Genomic DNA, 21,875 nt, shown 5'->3' on the forward strand with positions numbered 1-21,875 from the left:
GTTTCTGGTTTTAGGCTGGGTTTCTGGATTTAGGCTGGGTTTATGGTTTTAGGCTGGGTTTCTGGTTTTAGGCTGGGTTTCTGTTTTTAGGCTGGGTTTCTGGATTTAGGCTGGGTTTCTGGTTTTAGGCTGGGTTTCTGGTTTTAGGCTGGGTTTCTGGTTTTAGGCTGGGTTTCTATTTTTAGGCTGGGTTTCTGGTTTTAGGCTGGGTTTCTGGTTTTAGGCTGGGTTTCTGGATTTAGGCTGGGTTTCTGGATTTAGGCTGGGTTTCTGGTTTTAGGCTGGGTTTCTATTTTTAGGCTGGGTTTCTGTTTTTAGGCTGGGTTTCTGGTTTTAGGCTGGGTTTCTGGTTTTAGGCTGGGTTTCTTAATAAGAACTCTGTGACATCTGCTGATGTAAAACAGGCTTAATAAATACATTTGATCGAAAATGGATTGTAATGGGTGTGCTTGACATTGGCAAAGATTAACCCAAGAAGACTCACAACTGAAATCACAGGGTGGGGGGAATACTTCATTAATTAATTAATACTTCAAAAATTGTAGATTTTTTTTCTCCACATTGACATTACTGAGATCATTGACAAAAAAAGTATAATTAAACCTATTTTAGTCCCACTTAGTGAATGAAATCCAAGGGAGGGGAATATCTATGATACTCTCTGTACAGTATATCTTTCTCATTCACATGAAGAGTGAGACAGAATTCAGATATGTTATGGTAATTGAGTCCACAAATACCTTTCCACTTTGCTAGATTCTTTTTCAATAATTTATTGTACACTAAAGTCTATGTTATTTCTGTCAAAATAACCTTTTTCTAGGAACTAACACTATTTATATCTAGTATTCCTATGGGGGAAATTGTACAGAGTTGCATGACAGCATTCAGGATATGGAGTTTACAAGAGTGTTATAGCCCGGATAGAGTTTGTCATAATAGTTATCCTGATCATACCATACAAAGTCTAATGCAGTTATAGTTAAGTCTGGAGCATGTTTAGATATGCAAACCTTGATAGAGTACTCTGTAGTCTCGCTGGTGAAATCTCTGTTGATCGATATGTTTGTATGACTGTTGTGTGCTATTTATTGAATCAGTTGTTCAATCTTGTTTTTTGTGGTTGTTCACAAATCACATCACAAATCTTCCGTCTGTCAATACCCTAGTCTAAAACCCTAGTTTCCTATGAAATAATATTGCTTTCTGTCAAATGATACACTGTACCTTTAAGCTACAAAAAGTGGGAAAACTGTTTTAAATAATAAAACATTTAGATGAACTTGGCTTAACCCAAAACATCAACTCAATATTCAACAATGTTTCTCATGTCCAAATAGTGTATTATTTCCATTCTGGTCTAAAATGCTGTTGGTGATAATCAATAGTTAATAGGGGATGGAAATGTAATGACAGCGAATGAAGCCATTTCAACCTTTGGGTGAAGTGTAAATGCAGCAGCCAACTGCCAACAGTGTGCTGTGCTGTGTCCCTGGGCAGTTAGGAGTTCACAGATTCTTGCTTAATGCTATATTAATGATTTCCCCTATCACCCTGTCACAGGGAAAAGGGAAGAGACACTGAATTACTCTAAATAATCAATTATATTAATGCAGTACACACAGTATCGAGAATGAAAAGCATTGTAAGGGCAAAATCACTCTGCAGTGCTGCATATCGCCATACTCACTCAGTTAGTTGCCTAGATTTTCAGACAATGACCATGGAGTAAGACATAGACCAAAGGGCTTAATTATGGTACTGGAAAGCTTTAGAAATTATATTATTTTCTAATGGAAAAGGTTAAGGAGTCCTGAAGTTTATGAGGGATGTTTGTGTGTGTGTGTGTGTATGTGTATGTAAACAAAAAATAAATAAACGTCCTCTCACTGTCAACTGCGTTTATTTTCAGCAAACTCAACATGTGTAAATATTTGTATGAACATAACTGAACAAGTTCCACAGAAATGTGACTAACAGAAATGGAATAACATGTCCCTGAACAAAGGGGGGTCAAAATCAAAAGTAACAGTCAGTATCTGGTGTGGCCACCAGCTGCATTAAGTACTGCAGTGCATCTCCTCCTCATGGACTTCACCAGATTTGCCAGTTCTTGCTGTGAGAAATTACCACACTCTTCCACCAAGGCACCTGCAAGTTCCCGGACATTTCTGGGGGGAATGGCCCTAGCCCTCACCCTCCGATCCAACAGGTCCCAGACGTGCTCAATGGGATTGAGATCCGGGCTCTTCGCTGGCCATGGCAGAACACTGACATTTCTGTCTTGCAGGAAATCACGCACAGAAGGAGCAGTATGGCTGGTGGCATTGTCATGCTGGAGGGTCATGTCAGGATGAGCCTGCAGGAAGGGTACCACATGAGGGAGGAGGATGTCTTCCCTGTAAAGCGTTGAGATTGCCTGCAGTCTCTGTGACACACCGCCCCAGACCATGACATGCCGTGACACACTGCCCCAGACCATGACAGACCCTCCACCTCCAAATCGATCCCGCTCCAGAGTACAGGCCTAGGTGTAACGCTCATTCCTTCGGCAATATATGCAAATCCGACCATCACCCCTGGTGAGAAAAAAACGTGATTTGTCAGTGAAGAGCACTTTTTGCCAGCCCTGTCTGGTCAGCGACGGTGGGTTTGTGCCCATAGGCAACGTTGTTGCGGGTGATGTCTGGTGAGGACCTGCCTTAGAACAGGCCTACAAGCCCTCAGTCCAGCCTCTCTCAGCCTATTGCGGACAGTCTGAGCACTGATGGAGGGATTGTGCGTTCCTGGTGTAACTCAGGCAGTTGTTGTTGCCATTCTGTACCTGTCCCGCAGGTGTGATGTTCGGATGTACCGATCCTGTGCAGGTGTTGTTACACATGGTCTGCCACTGCGAGGACGATCAGCTGTCCATCCTGTCTCCCGGTAGCGCTGTCTTAGGCATCTTACAGTACAGACATTACAATTTATTGCCCTGGCCGCATCTGCAGTCATCATGCCTCCTTGCAGCATGCCTAAGGCACATTCACGCAGATGAGCAGGGACCCTGGGCATCTTTCTTTTGGTGTTTTTCAGAGTCAGTAGAAAGGCCTCTTTAGTGTCCTAAGGTTTCATAACGGTGACCTTAATTGACTACTGTCTGTAAACTGTTAGTGTCTTAATGACCATTCCACAGGTGTATGATCATTAATTGTTTATGGTTCATTGAACAAGCATGGGAAACAGTACTTAAACACTTTACAATGAAGATCTGTGAAGTTATTTGGATTTTTACGAATTATCTTTGAAAGACAGGGTCCTGAAAAAGGGACATTTATTTTTTTCTGAGTTTACGTGCGTGTGTGTATGTGTGTGTATGTGTGTGTGTGTGTGTGTGGGGGGGGGGGGTGCTATTAGACTATAGGATTGATCCATCTGGGCACACTCTCAGTTCACCATGTATTTCTCATATCAGCTCAATTAAATTACAGTCGTAAAACATTACACAGAGACCATTAAAGATTGAACAGGATACTAAAATCAATCTTAATTGGTTAATCTGAGCGTCTTCTCAGAGTTCACTCATTAATTCTCTATAGAGAAGCTATACCCCTCCTAGTGGTCAAATCGGCGCTCCCATTTCACTGAAAAAATGAATACGTGACGTAAGGACCCTAATATTTTTTTTGTCACTCATACCAAAAAAAGTGCCAACGTAGACGAAGAAGAAAGCTTTGGCGCCACTCGCCTTGCAGTGTTTCGAACGAGCGACTGAAAGGGAAGGAGGACCTCTCTATAGCAAGGAGGACCTCCCTATATGAAAGAGGACCGCAAGTTGCGCAAGACGCATCTACGGACAATCAAGCATCCTTATTGGGAACTACTAGACCCGTGTTTGCAATAGTGTTTTGTAGTTTTGTTTTGTTGTAGGCTATATGCGACAGTTGTTATGTCTCTATAGTGATATGTTGTTACCGTGAGCAGCTTATAGCCTGCAATAAAAAAAAGCTTCGACTTCTACCTCAACCCAACGGTCACCCAACGGATAAGGACACATGCAGAAGCTTACAGGTATGCATTTACAGTATCTGCCACTCTTTCAATTGTTTCGCAACTTAACAGGTGAATACTCAACCAATTAATCCAATATGAAGTAATGTACATTCATACCAACTTACTTTGTTGCAATAGGAGATAGTATCTATACATATAGATGCATAACGTTACGCCCCTGACGTCCATAGTAGCCAATCTGCAAAGGATTTAAAGGTAGCAAATGCACAAGCAATTTTTTTTATGCATCTGAAAAGCATGGAATCCAGTGAGGTAGTAATAAGAGCACCATTCGAAGACAGTCCACCTGCTAAGACTGTGGTGCTCTATTGTGCCAACCAATTGAATGAACTCAAATTGTGTATGCCGCTATATTCAGAATAATTAACGGTTTTATTGTCATTTTGAAGTGGACTACAGTACGATGTGGATCGGCTGCCCCCCACATTTTTTTTGGGGGGGGGATTTATTGTTTGATCGTGCCTCCTGTTTTGCGACGTTTTGCAATGTCTGAAGTGCATGCAGTAGACTAGGCTAGGGCTGTAACAGGTGGGGATGTCAAGACTAAGCATCATCTATTTGATCATACAATGCATTATACAGCAAATGCACGCCTTGGAATGAGCAATTGCGATATGGAACATTGCATTCTCCTATCACACGAATCATTTGTCATCAAGTTAAATCATACTGAAAGGTATGTATGCATACATTGTGTTGAATGACCAGCAAACACCATTTTTCATGGGGACCCATACATTATCCATTTGCACGATTCCAGACATGCATGGACTTCAGGGGCCAATTTTTTATAATATTAATCAATATCAAAATGATCATGCTTTAAGATTCTGTTCACCCATAGGAGTGGCAATATTTCAGCCAAAGGCAATATTTGGTTGAAATGCAATATTTCAATTACATAGCATGGGATCATTAATAAAACAGGTTCTTTGCTGTTGCACAAGATGCAGTATCATCAGATGTCATCAGATACATTCAAATTTAATTTCAAGTTCCACCCAAAAGCAAAGAGATACCAGGGTGGTGGTGGTGAGGGGATACATTTGATCTGGATTACTGGATCAAATATTTTGCAACCTCACACAATTTCTGAATAATCCCACACATCTCAGATAGCCCAGATGGTTATTAACACATTAACCCCAGCAGACATGAACCGGGGGCATTTTGCATATCAGCCTTATTAACTGGCTATTAAGCTTGAGGATCAATATTGAGGATCCAATGTTGTTATTTCTAGTTACAACCTTCAACAGGCTTAAAGTATTTGGGCATACACAATTACATTGATAAATTACATTTTTGGGATAATTTAATTATTTTTGAGTAAGGATTGTTATTGCATGTTTAGGCTTCATTTTTTGGGAGTTGGGATTTGGGTCAGTAATAAATATAACAGTCAATGCGTGCAATTCAATGAAACACTGGCAGGCAAGCATTAGAAAAGTATTGGATTCTGTCTCAGCCACTCTCATTGCTTTAATTCTATTTTTCTAATTTCACACCATTTATTCACATCAACATATGGAAGCTTTTCAAATGAAGGAAAATGTATTCAATGCCGTCCCAACACTGTCAACTCTCAGCCCACTTGCCACTACTGTTGGAACACTTTCAATTTCATCTCACTTGATCTACATTGTCACAAAATTAAACCGATCTCAAAGGAAATGCTTGAGCTGCATATGCCTCCTTTGCAGAACATGCAATGTCATCTATGCGTACAGTGCCTTCAGGAAATATTCACACCCCACATTTTGTCGTGTTACAGCCTGCATTTACAATGGATTAAATCGAGATTTTATTCAGCTGGCCTACACACAATAACCATTGGCCAGATGAATTTGAATTATGTTTTTAGAAATTGTAGAAATTAATTGAAAATTAAAAGCTGAAGTGTTTTGTTATGGCAAGCATAAAATTCATGAGTAAAAATGTGCTTAACAAGTCACATAATAAGTTTCATGGACTCACTCTGTGTGCAATAATAGTGTTTAACATTTCTTTTGAATGACTGCTTAATCTCTGTACCCTACACATACAATTATCTATAAATTCCCTATATTCGAGCAGTTAATTTCAAACAGATTCACCCACAAAGACAAATGCCTCGCTTAGAAGGGCACCTATTTTTAGATGGGTAAAAATAAAAAAGCAGACATTGGGATTTCACCATCAGGCCAATGGTGACTTAAAAACAGTTACAGAGTTAATGGCTGTGATATGGGAAAACTGAGAATGGATCAGCAACATTGTAGTTACTCCACAATACTAAACTAAATGACGGAGTGGAAAGAAGGAAGCCTGTACAGACTAAAACTATTCCAAAACATGCATCCTGTTTGCAATAAGGCACTAAATTAAAACTGAACTTTGAACTTTACTGTGCATTCGGAAAGTATCCAGACCCCTTGATTTTTTCACATTTTGTTACGTTTACAGTCATATTTGAAAATGTCTGTAAAAAATAGATGAGAACTCTATTGGTAGATAGTGTGGTCTACAGCTTATCATAAGGTACTCTACCTTAGACGAGCAATACCTCAAGACTTCTTTAATATTAGACATTGCACACCAGCTGTTATTGACAAAAAGACACACACCCCCACCCCTCGTCTTTGTTCTGCCGGTGCATTGAAAATCTCTCCAGCTCTATATTATCCGTGTTGTCGTTCAGCCATTACTCAGTGAAACATAAGATATTTCAGTTATTAATGTCCCGTTGGTAGGTTAATCATAATCGTAGGTCATCAATTGAATTTTCCAATGATTGTATGTTAGCAAGTAGGATTGATGGCAAGGGAAGTTTACTCACTCGCCTACGGATTATCAAAAGGCAGCCCGATCTGCGTCCTCTTTTCCTCCGTCTTTTCTTCACGCAAATGACGGGGATCTGGGCCTATTCACGGGAGAGCAGTATATCTTTCTCATCGGACTCGTTAAAGGAAAAAGCTTCTTCCAGTTCGTGGTGAGTAATCCCCATTCTGATGTCCAGAAGTTATTTTTGGTCATAAGAGATGGTAGCAATCTGGAAAAGTGCAGTCGCAAAAACCATTAAGTGCTATGATGAAACTGGCTCTCATGAGGACCGCCACAGAAAAGGAAGACCCAGAGTTACCTCTGCTGCGGAGGATAAGTTCATTAAAGTTACCAGCCTCAGAAATTGCAGCCCAAATAAATGCTTCACAGAGTTCAGGTAACACACACATCTGAACATCAACATCTCAGAGGAGACTGCGTGAATCACACCAAATTTCAAATCAAATGTTATTTGTCACATGTGCCATTAAAGTTCGTAGAAACGTGTCAAATTATGTTTCTAATCAATCCTTAGAGTGTTTCTGTCATAAATATTCAATAATATTTCAACCGGACAATACCGTTTTCATTACAATGGAAAGAAAACAAACGGCGCGCTTCACGGGAACGCGAGATAAACAACTCATGCCTTTGAGCTGAGCCACTTACAGTGACTGCTCTTATTCTCCCCCCTTTCACAAGTGAAGCCTGAAACGCCTTCTAAAGACTGTTGACATCTACTGAAAGCCTTAGGAAGTGCAATCTGACCCCACAGACACAGGATATTGGATAAACAATCCCTTGAAAACTACAAACTTGAGAATTTCTTCCTGGTTCGATTTTTCTCAGGTTTTCGCCTGCCCTACGAGTTCTGTTATACTCACATACATTATTGTAACAGTTACGGAAACTTTAGAGTATTTCCTATCCAATACTACCATGAATATGCATATCCTCGCTTCTGGGCCGGAGTAACAGGCAGTTTACATAGGACACCTTATTCATCCAAGCTACTCAATACTGCCGCTGTTCCCAAAGAAGTTAAAGTGAATTGTGCAATGCATGTAGTTTGGGGAGCCATTTGATGAGATGTTCAGTTAGCTAAGGATCCTGGGACTAAACACCTCCCTTTGCAACTGGATCCTGGACGTCCCGACGGGCTGCCCCAGGTGGTGAGGGTAGGTAGCAACACATCTGCCACTCTGATCCTCAACACTGGAGCCCCTCAGGGGTGCGTGCTCAGTCCCCTCCTGTACTCCCTGTTCAAGCCACGACTGTATGGCCAAGCACGACTCCAACACCATCATTAAGTTTGCAGACGACACAACAGTGGTAGGCCTGATCACCGACAACGACAACACAGCCTATAGGGAGGAGGTCAGAGACCTGGCCGGGTGGTGCCAGAATAACAACCTATCCCTCAACGTAACCAAGACTAAGGAGATGATTGTGGACTACAGGAAAAGGAGGACAGAGCACGCACCCATTCTCATCATCGACATGGCTGTAGTGGAGCAGGTTGAGAGCTTCAAGTTCCTTGGTGTCCACATCACCAACAAACTAGAATGGTGCAAAGACAGTCGTGAAAAGGGCACAACAAAAACTATTCTCCCTCAGGAAACTAAAAATATTTGGCATGGGTCCTCAGATCCTCAAAAGGTTCTACAGCTGCAACATCGAGAACGGTAATTGCTCTGCCTCCGACCGCAAGGCACCAAAGAGGGTAGTGCGTTCAGCCCAGTACATCACTGGGGCTAAGCTGCCTGTCATCCAGGACCTCTATACCAGGCAGTGTCAGAGGAAAGCCCTAAAAATTGATTTGACTTATGACTTGGGGATAGAAGCTGTTTAGAAGCCTCTTGGACCTAGACTTGCCGCTCCGGTACCGCTTGCCGTGCGTTAGCAGAGAGAACAGTCAATGACTAGCTTGGCTGGAGTTTTTAACAATTTTTAGGGCCTTCCTCTGACACCGGCTTTCATGGTCGAATTGCTGCAAAGAAACCACTACTAAAGGACACCAATAATAATAAGAACCTTTCTTGGGCCAATAAACATGAGCAATGGACATTAGACTTGTGGAAATCTGTCCTTTGGTCTGATGAGTTCAAATTTGAAGTTTTGTGGTTCTAGCCGTTGTGTCTTTGTGAGACGTAGAGTAGGTGAACGGATGATCTCTGCATGTGTGGTTCCCACCGTGAAGCATGGAGGAGGAAGTGTGATGGTGTGGATGTGCTTTGCTTGTGACACTGTCGGTGATTCATTTAGAATTCAGGGCACACTTAACAGCATTCTGCAGCAATACGGCATCCCATCTGATTTGCACTTAATGGGATTATCACTTGTCTTTCAACAGGACAATGACCTAACACACATCCAGACTGTGTAAGGGCTATTTGACCAAGATGGAAAGTGATTGAGTGCTGCAACAGATGACCTGGAATCTACAATCACCCAACCTCAACCCAATTGAGATGGTTTGGGATGAGTTGGACCGCAGAGTGAAGGAAAAGCAGCCAACAAGTGCTCAGCATATGTGGGAACTCCTTTTAGACGTTTGGAAAATAATTCTAGGTGAAGCTGGTTGAGAGAATGCTAAGAGTGTGCAAAGCTATCATCAAGGCAAATGGTGGCTACTTTGAAAAATCTGAAATATAAAATATTTGTTGAGCTGTTTAACAATTTTTTGGTTACTACATGATTCCGTATGTGTTATTTCATAGTGTTGATGTCTTCACTATTATTCTACAATGTATACAGTAGTCCAAATAAAGAAAAACCCTTGAATGAGTAGGTGTGTCCAAACTTTTGACCGGTACTGTATGTAAATGTGATAAATTAGAAAAATATTATCGCCCTCCAGGTCCCCTCGGAGAGTTCATCAATGAGCTTGATGCCTTGATAAGCTCCTTTCCTGAGGATGGCTCACCTCTCACAGTTCTGGGCGACTTTAACCTCCCCACGTCTACCTTTGACTCATTCCTCTCTGCCTCCTTCTTTCCACTCCTCTCCTCTTTTGACCTCACCCTCTCACCTTCCCCCCCTACTCACAAGGCAGGCAATACGCTCGACCTCATCTTTACTAGATGCTGTTCTTCCACTAACCTCATTGCAACTCCCCTCCAAGTCTCCGACCACTACCTTGTATCCTTTTCCCTCTCGCTCTCATCCAACACTTCCCACACTGCCCCTACTCGGATGGTATCGCGCCGTCCCAACCTTCGCTCTCTCCCCCGCTACTCTCTCCTCTTCCATCCTATCATCTCTTCCCTCTGCTCAAACCTTCTCCAACCTATCTCCTGATTCTGCCTCCTCAACCCTCCTCTCCTCCCTTTCTGCATCCTTTGACTCTCTATGTCCCCTATATTCCATGCCGGCTCGGTCCTCCCCTCCCGCTCCGTGGCTTGACGACTCAATGCGAGCTCACAGAACAGGGCTCCGGAAGGCCGAGCGGAAATGGAGGAAAACTCGCCTCCCTGCGGACCTGGCATCCTTTCACTCCCTCCTCTCTACATTTTCCTCCTCTGTCTCTGCTGCTAAAGCCACTTTCTACCACTCTAAATTCCAAGCATCTGCCTCTAACCCTAGGAAGCTCTTTGCCACCTTCTCCTCCCTCCTGAATCCTCCTCCCCCTCCCCCCCCTCCTCCCTCTCTGCAGATGACTTCGTCAACCATTTTGAAAAGAAGATCGACGACATCCGATCCTCGTTTGCTAAGTCAAACAACACCGCTGGTTCTGCTCACACTGCCCTACCCTGTGCTCTGACCTCTTTCTCCCCTCTCTCTCCAGATGAAATCTCGCGTCTTGTGACGGCCGGCCGCCCAACAACCTGCCCGCTCGACCCTATCCCCTCCTCTCTTCTCCAGACCATTTCCGGAGACCTTCTCCCTTACCTCACCTCGCTCATCAACTTATTCCTGACCGCTGGCTACGTCCCTTCCGTCTTCAAGAGAGCGAGAGTTGCACCCCTTCTGAAAAAACCTACACTCGATCCCTCCGATGTCAACAACTACAGACCAGTATCCCTTCTTTCTTTTCTCTCCAAAACTCTTGAACGTGCCGTCCTTGGTCAGCTCTCCCGCTATCTCTCTCAGAATGACCTTCTTGATCCAAATCAGTCAGGTTTCAAGACTAGTCATTCAACTGAGACTGCTCTTCTCTGTATCACGGAGGCGCTCCGCACCGCTAAAGCTAACTCTCTCTCCTCTGCTCTCATCCTTCTAGACCTATCGGCTGCCTTCGATACTGTGAACCATCAGATCCTCCTCTCCACCCTCTCCGAGTTGGGCATCTCCTCACCACGCGCTCTCACCACTGGTGTCCCCCAGGGCTCTGTTCTAGGCCCTCTCCTATTCTCGCTATACACCAAGTCACTTGGCTCTGTCATAACCTCACATGGTCTCTCCTATCATTGCTATGCAGACGACACACAATTAATCTTCTCCTTTCCCCCTTCTGATGACCAGGTGGCGAATCGCATCTCTGCATGTCTGGCAGACATATCAGTGTGGATGACGGATCACCACCTCAAGCTGAACTTCGGCAAGACGGAGCTGCTCTTCCTCCCGGGGAAGGACTGCCCGTTCCATGATCTCGCCATCACGGTTGACAACTCCATTGTGTCCTCCTCCCAGAGCGCTAAGAACCTTGGCGTGATCCTGGACAACAAACTGTCGTTCTCAACTAACATCAAGGCGGTGGCCCGTTCCTGTAGGTTCATGCTCTACAACATCCGCAGAGTACGACCCTGCCTCACACAGGAAGCGGCGCAGGTCCTAATCCAGGCACTTGTCATCTCCCGTCTGGATTACTGCAACTCGCTGTTGGCTGGGCTCCCTGCCTGTGCCATTAAACCCCTACAACTCATCCAGAACGCCGCAGCCCGTCTAGTGTTCAACCTTCCCAAGTTCTCTCACGTCACCCCGCTCCTCCGCTCTCTCCACTGGCTTCCAGTTGAAGCTCGCATCCGCTACAAGACCATGGTGCTTGCCTACGGAGCTGTGAGGGGAACGGCACCTCAGTACCTCCAGGCTCTGATCAGGCCCTACACCCAAATAAGGGCACTGCGTTCATCCACCTCTGGCCTGCTCGCCTCCCTACCACTGAGGAAGTACAGTTCCCGCTCAGCTCAGTCAAAACTGTTCGCTGCTCTGGCTCCCCAATGGTGGAACAAACTCCCTCACGACGCCAGGACAGCGGAGTCAATCACCACCTTCCGGAGACACCTGAAACCCCACCTCTTTAAGGAATACCTAGGATAGGATAAAGTAATCCTTCTCACCCCCTCCCCCCTTAAAATATTTAGATGCACTATTGTAAAGTGGTTGTTCCACTGGATGTCATAAGGTGAATGCACCAATTTGTAAGTCGCTCTGGATAAGAGCGTCTGCTAAATGACTTAAATGTAAATGTAAATAAATTAGAAAAAAATTCTAAAAAACATGATTTTCTTTGTCATTATGGAGTAATGTGTGTATATCGATGAGAGGAAAAAATTATATCATCAATATTAAAATAAGGCTGTAATGTAACAAAATTTGGAAAAGGTAAAGCCGTCTGAATACTTTCCGAATGCACTGTATGTCCTGAATACAAAGCCTTATGTTTGGAGCAAATCCACCACAACACATTACTGAGTACCACTCTTCATATTTTCAAGCATGGTGGTGGCTGTAATCATGTCATGAATATGTTTGTCATTGGCAAAGAACGAGGGAGTTTTTTGGGGGATAAAAAAACAGAATAGGGCTAATCACAGGCAAAATCCTAAATAAAAGCCTGTGTCAGTCTGCTTTCCAACAGACACTGGGAGTTTAAATTCACCTTTCAGCAGGACAATAGCCTAAAGCACAAGGCCAAATATACACTGGAGTTGGTTACCAAGATGACATTGAATGTTCCTGAGTGGCCGGGTTACAGTTTTGACTTAATCTGTTTGAAAATCTATGGGAAGACTTGAAAACGGTTGTTTAGCAATGATCAACAACCAACTTTACAGAGCTTGACATTTTTTAAAAGTATGATGTGCAAATATGGTACAATCCAGGTGTGCAAAGCTCTTACCGAGACTTACCCAGAATTCACCCAAAGCTGTAATCGCTGTCAAAGCTGATTCTAATATGTATTTCATTTTCAATACATTTGCTAAAAAGTCTAAAAACATGTTTTCACTTTGTAATTGTGAGGTATTGTGTGTAGATGGGTGAGAAAAAAATATCTATCTAATCCACTTTGGAATTCAGGCAGTAACACAACAAAATGTGGAATAAGTCAAGGGGAATACTTTCTGAAGGCAGAACAGAAATATGAGCCCTCAGTGTGCTTAGTAAGCATCTCTCACACAATCCGTTTAGAAAATTGTGTGTCTATGTTATAGTTGTAATAGTGCTTATTATAAGCCTAAGGAGAGCACTGCCTTTCCCTTTAATTGCAGCTTAGCTTTAATTGGGGAATTTTGATTGTAGACTCCATTTATTGATGTATCTTTTAAAATATTTGATTTGACTAGACAAGTCAGTTAAGAACACGTTTTTTATTTACAATGACGGCCTACCCCGGCCAAACCTTAACCCGGCCAATTGTGCTCCGCCCTATGGGACCTCAACATGATGGAGTTGAACTACTCTGGAGATTTGTGGGGCTTCATTGCCGATGTGATAGGTGACCTCCAACACACAGATGCTACCTGATTCAGGAGGCAATGCCTCTGTACACACTCACGTTGTACAACTGATACAAATGGTAGTGATACAACAGAGAGTTTTTCTGCACAAAAGAAATACACAAGCATTTTGGAGTCAGCCCACAGTCGTTGTGTAAACATTATTCGTGCAGTCAAGCTCTCTGTTTGACTCACAAAAAATATCAGCGGTATCACAACCATTCTGAAAAATTCTTTGTACATCAGTTGTACAACATGAGTGTTATAATACACTGCTGATAATATCCTACCTCGGAGGTAAGAGCACACTCCACACTCATTCCTATTTGCGTAAGAGTACATTTTTGGGTAGACACTCCCTGACACAGGAGGCTGAACAACATAGTGTAGAGATGATAATCATTAATAAACAATTATGGTAATTATTTGCTCATTGCCCCCAGAAGATTTTGGCATGAAGTGAGAACTCCACTCAAGAATAAGAGATTGCCCCTTCATAGATGTGTGTTGGACCAACAAGAGCATTAGAACAATCAGCCATGGAACAACCCTAGGCTCACAACTAACCCACTGGGCACAGACGTCATTCCAACGTCTAGTTTAGATTTACATTTGTTTGAGATGTCAACTAATGTGAATTCAACGTGAAATTAACACACAAAGAAGGTCACCATGTCATTGGATTTAGGTTAAAAGTTTGGTGGAGAAAAAAGACGAAATTCCATTACGTTGATGACTTTTTGCAAATCCCAATCCGTTGCGTTTTTTGTTTTTGAAATGACGTTGAAACAACATTGATGCAACCAGTTTTTGACCGGTGGGAAGGAAGGAAGGTGCTACTTTGCTGTGTGTGCCTCCAGTTGACGAACTACACTGCCTCCCCAGTTACGCTTACACACAGGTGTTCCTAGCACACTAGATAGCTAATTAGTACAGGTGGCCTATGTCTTCAGTCTGTCTTCTGTAAACAAGCAATATAACATGGCGATATGGCCGTGTGGGAACACTCACCCTATAAAGGTGTGTAGTATTTTAGCCTTTTGTTTTTGGAAAATTATTTCTCGCTGATATGAAAGATAAGTTCCATATGTTTCCAAAACCGTACTGCAAACGATACGTTTTAACGATCAGAACGAGTGTCGGGGATCTTAACAAAACTCCTGACCAGAAGATAATATCGTCCATAGGCGCAGAAGCAGTTTGCGTCTACGAATGGGTTAATATAGGACAGAGAAAATGACCCAATGAAATTACGGTAAGCAGCCAATTACATTATATCAAAGTACTGCTGTACAAAAAATAAACAGACAAGCCCTTGTAGAATAGATCATTGTGTAATATGATGAGAAGTAGGGAGAGAGATCAATCTTTAGTCAGTCTTCAATCAGGTTAGATCTTGACCACTTAGCTGGCCACACGGGGACTGACTCTTCCCATCTATCGATGTGGAGCTCCTCTTGATGAGCAGCTTGCCATAAGTCCCTCCCACCTGGCCCATGGTCCAGGATTGACATACACACACAGCCAATCACATCCTTGATGAAGTAGAGCACATCAGGACTGAGGGGTATCTGGCCCTCTGGAATTTCTCATTTCACCAGCAGGTACAAGGGGTAGTAAGCTTCTCTGGGTCAGCATGTATTTCAAGATGCGTGAGAATCTTTCCGAACCGGCAGCACATCTAATCTCCTCTGCTCCCATGTCAAAAATGATGTTCGTAGAGGTCAGGCCAAAGGTCACGCCCTCAATGAGCAGGGTGCAGGGGTCAGGCACTAGTGTCACGTGCTCAGCATCATGCTTGCTGAGGTCCGGCAGGGTGAAAGCGGGTAGTGGGTAAATTAAGCGATGGAGGACATATCTCTGGGAGGGAACAAATGCCAACCGACATCCAACTCCTTGTGTGTCCTCTACAATTGCTTCCCATACATCTGGAGAAGATGGCATCAAGCGTCTCAGTCACCTGAGATTTCTTTATCTGCTCATGCAAAGTCACCAAGCAGTATGCAGACCCCGGGGCGGTCCCTGACGATGACGTTAATGAAGTCCACCAGGAGGTGAAAGGTTAGGCTGTCAGAGGGGTTTAGGGACCACAGGCCATCAGCTGCTCTGATACATCAGCTGCTCTGATACACCATTTCCTGTTTGATGGGATTTGAGTAGAACAGAAGAGGGACTCCCTCATAGAGTTTAGATGCCACCAACTCCCTAATACAGTCTTACAGAATAAGACTATAATATAACATATGTCACAATTTCAATGTCTCAATGAGTGCTATTGAACCTGGCAGTCTCACACTCTTCAATACCTTAGCTCAATTAAATGTGGCTGAAATATTGCTCTGTTCAGTCAGATACGCACTGTATCGTTTTTAGAATCCTTTGCACCCCAGTATCTCTACTTGCACCTTCATCTTTTGCACATCTATCACTCCATTGTTTGATTGCTATATTGTAATTATTTAGCCACTATGGCCTATTTATTGCCTTACCTCCCTTGTCCTACCTCATGTGCACACACTGTATATATACTTTTTTTCCTATTGTGTTATTGACTGTGTTATGTCTGTTTATTCCATGTGTAACTGTGTTGTTGCTTGTGTCGCTTTGCTTCATCTTGGCCAGGTCGCAGTTGTAAATGAGAACATGATCTCAACTAGCCTACCTGGTTAAATAAAGGTGAAATATATATATATTTTTAAAATAATAATAATTTGAGATGTAAAGACAGCCTTGACCTTAAACAGAATGAATGAAAACTATGTCAACAGGAATTACTTAGCCTTCCCTCTTTAACAATGAAGACAAAACATGTTTATTAATTCTGACCGCAGTAGAGCAATAACGGCCATACACCTTTAAAAGTCAGCGGAAACATTGATAGTCTTCTGTCCGCCAGAGAGGAACCATTCATTCGGTGCTGATAAAAACCACCACGCTTGTTCTGTGCTATACAGAAATAGCTAATAACCACTGTTTGATAACCATTGGGATTTTTTTTCCACATATGCAATTTCCTTTCACATGCACTAACAGTGCACTAACATGCACTAACAGATAAAGGCAATAAGAAAAAAAGAATATGAGCAAAGCAAAGATGAACATGCAACTGACTAGGGCCACTAGAACCAAGGAGATGATGGTCAGCCTGAGGGCCATCCAGAGGCAAGTAGGAGGGGAAGAGGACAGCTAGCAGCAGTAGCAGTGTGGGACTGTGACAGCCAGGCACTAGCAGCTGTTAAAGGTTGTGAGGTTATGGAGAACGGAGCCAAATTAAGTACTTTTACGAATGAATTATTGGCTCCGTCTGCTGCGGCACTATCTGTATGGCACTATCACTACCTCGTGCTGCTACCTCGTTCGGGCCAGTCTTAGCCTTGCTCCTTGGATTTTGCCTCTTGGCTCATACACAACAATATAACAGAACAGAATCACCTCACAACTACCAAACACCACTGGCGTAACAGCTGGGTAGAGTCCATTCATTTTCAAGTCGGGTCTTTTCTGTTCTGTGAATAGATTGGACTGATTTTCGGGCATTGCAAAATGGTCATTATTTTGAAATGCATACAGTGCATTCACAAAGTATTCAGACACCTTGACTCTTTCTTCATAATGACAAAGCGAAAACAGGCTTTTCGACAATTTTGCACATTTATTACAAATAAAAAACAGAAATAGCTTATTTATATACATTTTCAGCCCCTTTGCTATGAGACTCGAAATTGTTTCCATTGATCATCCTTGAGATGTTTCTACAACTTGATTGGAGTCCACCTGTGGTAAATTCAATTTATTGGACTTTATTTGGAAAGGCACACATCTGTCTATATTAGAGGTTGACCGATTATGATTTTTCAACGCCGATACCGATAACGATTGTTGGAGGACCCCAAAAAAAAGGGCCGATACCGATTAATCGGTCGGTTTTTATTGATTTGTAATAATGACAATTACAACAATACTGCATTAATTAACACTTATTTTAACTTAATATAAAACATCAATAAAATCAATTTAGCCTCAAATAAATAATGAAACATGTTCAATTTGGTTTAAATAATGTAAAAACAAAGTGTTGGAGAAGAAAGTAATATGTGCCATGTAAAATATGTACCATGTAAAAAAGCTAACGTTTAAGTTCCTTGCTCAGAACATGAGAACATATGAAAGTTGGTGGTTCCTTTTAACATGAGACTTCAATATTCCAAGGTAAGAGGTTTTAGGTTGTAGTTAATATAGTATTTATAGGACTATTTCTCTCTATACCATTTGTATTTCATATACCTTTGACTATTGGATGTTCTTATAGGCACTATAGTATTGCCAGTGTAACAGTATAGCTTCCATCCCCCTCCTCGCCCCTACCTGGGCTCGAACCAGGAATACATTGACAACAGCCACACTCGAAGCATCATTACCCATCGCTCAACAAAAGCCGCGGCCCTTGCAGGGCAAGGGGAATAACTACTCCAAATTTAAAAGCGAGTGACGTTTGAAACAGTATTAGCGCACACCCAGCTAACTAGCTAGCCATTTCACATTGGTTACACCAGCCATTAGGTTGATAGGCTTGAAGTCATAAACAGCGCTGTGCTTGCTAAGAGCTGCTGGCAAAATGCACGAAAGTGCTGTTTGAATGAATGATTACGGGCCTGCTGCTGCTCAGTCAGACTGCTCTATCAAATCCGACTTAATTATAACATAATAACACAGAAATACGAGCCTTTGGTCATAAATATGATTGAATCCGGAAACTATCATTTCGAAAACAAAACGTTGATTATTTCAGTGAAATACGGAACCGTTCGGTATTTTTTCTAACTGGTGGCATCCCTAAGTCTAAATATTCTTGTTACATTCTTGTTACATTGCACAACCTTCAATCTGTTCAACTCAAATCCCATCAAACAGGAAATGGACATTCCTGATGTATCAAAGCAGCTGATGGCCTGTGGTCCCTAAACCCCTCTGACAGCCTAATCTTTCACCTCCTGGTGGACTTCATTAACGTCATCGTCAGGGACCGCCCCGACGTCTGCATACTGCTTGGCGACTTTGCATGAGGAGATAAAGAAATCTCAGGTGACTGAGACGCTTGATGCCATCTTCTCCAGATGTGTGGGAAGCAATGTATGCCATGATTACATAAAATTCTGGCAAATTAGTTCGCAATGAGCCAGTCAGCCCAAACTGTTGCATATACTCTGACTCTGCGTGCAATGAACGCAAGAGAAATTACAATTTCACCTGGTTAATATTGCCTGCTAAACTGGATTAGTAGTTATAACTAGTGATTATGATTGATTGTTTTTTATAAGATAAGTTTAATGCTATCTAGCAATTTACCTTGGCTTCTACTGCATTCGCGTAACAGGCAGGCTACTCGTGGAGTGCAATGGTTAGAGCTTTGGACAAGTTAACTGTGCCTTTGCAAGATTTGAACCCCTGAGCTTACAAGGTGACAATCTGTCGTTCTGCCCCTGAACAAGGCAGTTAACCCACAGTTCCTAGGCCGTCATTGTAGATAAGAATGTGTTCTTAACTGACTTGCCTAGTTAAATAAAGGTATTAAAAAATATATATATATATATATATATATTTTTTTTTTTAATCGGAAATCGGCCCCCAAAAATGCTGATTTCCGATTGTTATGAAAACTTGAAATCGACCCTAATTAATTGGCCATTCTGATTAATCGGTCGACCTCTAGTCTATATAAGGTCCCACAGCTGACAGCGCATGTCAGAGCAAAAACCAGGCAATGAGGATGAAGGAATTGTCTGTGAGACAGGGTTGTGTCGCAGCACAGATCTGGGGAAGGGTACCAAAACATTTCTGCAAACCTGGCACCATCCCTACGGTGAAGCATGGTGGCGGCAGTGTAATTTTTCAGGGACAGGGACTGGGAGACTAGTGGGGATCGAGGCAAAGATAAATGGAGCAAAGTACAGAGATCCTTGATGAAAACCTCAGACTGGGGCGAAGCTTCACATTCCAACAGGACGACGACCCTAAGCACACAGCAACGACGATGCCGGAGTGGCTTCGGGACAAGTCTCTGAATGTCCTTGAGCGGCCCAGCCAGAGTCCGGACTTGAACAAGATCGAACACCTCTGGAGAGACCTGAAAATAGCTTGAGAGGATCTGCAGAGAAGAATGGGAGAAACTCCCCAAATACAGGTCTGCAAAGCTGGTAGCGTCATACCAATGAAGAATAGATGCTGTAATCGCTGGAAAGGTGTTTCAACAAAGTACAGGGTAAAGGGTCTGAATAGTTACGTAAATGTGACACTTCAGTTTTTTTTCTATGGGTTATTGGTATAGATTAAGGGGGGGAAAACAGTTTGATCAATTTTAGAATCAGGCTCTAACGTAACAAAATGTGGAAAAAGTCAAGGGGTCTGAATACTTGCTGAGGGCACTGCATTGTGACGTAACTGCATCCCCAGGCTGGAAGTCTGAGGCTGTGGTGTTCGAGACTACACACGAAGAGACTTTCAACCTATGTTTAGAGTTGCCTAGAATTGAGCTTGACCACAGCCCTTATCTCTACCTCTATCTCTTATCTCCTGCTGTTTTCAACTTTCTAGAGACAGCAGGTAGAGATGCTCTGATTTATCGGCTATGAAAAGCCAACTGACATTTACTCCTGAGGTGCTGACCTGTTAAAACCCTCTACAACCACTGTGAATATTATTATTTGACCCTGCTGGTCATCTATGACCATTTGAACATCTTGGCCATGTTCTGCTATAATCTCCACCCGGCACAGCCAGAAGAGGACTGGTTCCTCTCTAGGTTTCATCCTAGGTTCTGACCTTCCTAGGGAGTTTTTCTTAGCCACTGTGCTTCTACACCTGCATTGCTTGCTGTTTGGGGTTTAAGGCTGGGTTTCTGTACAGCACTTTGTGACATCAGCTGATGTAAGAAGGGCTTTATAAATACCTTTGATTGATTGATCTCAATATACACTTCCCTGAGGTGCCAGGACATGATTTTACGTGTCAGGCGCATCCATTTATTAAAATGTAGTATTCCCTAAGAAATACAATGTTTTTATTCTTACTGATAACATACGTTTTTCATTCCCTTTATATTAACCTACTGCATTTTTTAACAAGGCTGACTTGCACAGGGAAAGCTTAAAGTATTTATTTACCTTCTGTTCTTTCTTGAGAATCCTAATTCGGAAACAGCAGTTGTACTCTACTCTATTGAAAACTAATTCATTGCCAGCGGAGTTGACATATTAATAAATACTGAATGGTTTATTCTTAAATGAGTCCAGACACTCATCTACAGCTAATTGTCAGGTCAAAGTCAATACAGCTAAAATCTCACCTTTTTACACAAAAATACAAATATTGATCCCACTGCAAGTGTTTTAGTAGAGAGAAGAAAAAAAATGTACTCAACATACTACTCTTAAGAACTTGATTGAAAGTCGAAAAAAAACACAGTAAGGCATTCAAACTCAAACCATTAACATGTCAAGTTAGTTGGGTAATCAAATCATTTGATTAGTAATGAAACGAAAAAGGAAACTCATCAACCTAATGCATTCATTGTTGTATGTCCTGCTTACCTAAGACCAACTTAGTGGCATTGCGGTTAGTGTCCACCCTGAGATTGGAAGGTTGGGAGTTCGATCCCCGGCCTAGTCATACTATCAGAGAGCGACTCTCTGCTTTCCCTGGTCTGTGACTCTGCCCCCGGTCAGAGGGGAATAAGGCCTCACAAAAGGTACACACAGGGAAACTTTATTTACACACACACACACGCATGCACGCACGCACAGTGAGATTAATTATCTATACATACCAAAGACTGTAAAAATGGGACCAGATGTGGACCCATAGGTTAAACCCTGTCTCACGCTACAGAAACTGGAGATAGGCTCCTGCTCCTGCAGCATGAGCCATTCTGGCTCGCAGAAGCCAAGCCTTGTTGCAAGGCTACGACTTAACTAGGATGTTGGTGCCATGATAATATCATAGCCAATGTCATATATAGTCATGATAGTTTGTTTGTTTATGACAGCATGTTTGTCATAAAACAACCATTGTTTGATTACTGAATTCAATAGATTTCATTGTAACAAAAAAAGGAGGGGGGCATTATTTGACCAATATAAATAGTGAAACAAATATTGATTCCCTTGACATTAGTGGTCTTAAAATCCTGGCCTGCATGCCACATCAGATCCGTAAGCTGCAGTTTGGTGGCCCCAGGCCTGGTGTGTGAGACCACTGCACATGTACAAAACCAGAGCCATAGATTTAGAACATATAATGGAACACTTCATTTTATTGTTATTTTTTTCAAATATTTTTTTGGGGTTGCATACACATATTTAGCAG

The 21,875-nt window shown here is 42.5% G+C and overlaps 1 protein-coding gene across 1 annotated transcript in view; it reads left to right on the plus strand.

The window, feature by feature from the left end:
* The first annotated feature begins 3,680 nt into the window (after window positions 1-3,680).
* The window catches only part of LOC124037180 (brorin-like), a 48,652-nt gene continuing 30,457 nt past the window's right edge, over window positions 3,681-21,875 (plus strand). The window contains exon 1 of the mRNA XM_046351849.1: window positions 3,681-4,050. The gene's annotated coding sequence lies outside the window, so the exon portion shown is untranslated. The remainder of the gene's footprint in view (window positions 4,051-21,875) is intronic.

Source organism: Oncorhynchus gorbuscha, linkage group LG06 (genome assembly GCF_021184085.1).
Source record: "Oncorhynchus gorbuscha isolate QuinsamMale2020 ecotype Even-year linkage group LG06, OgorEven_v1.0, whole genome shotgun sequence".
In the NCBI taxonomy this organism is placed as follows: domain Eukaryota; kingdom Metazoa; phylum Chordata; class Actinopteri; order Salmoniformes; family Salmonidae; genus Oncorhynchus; species Oncorhynchus gorbuscha.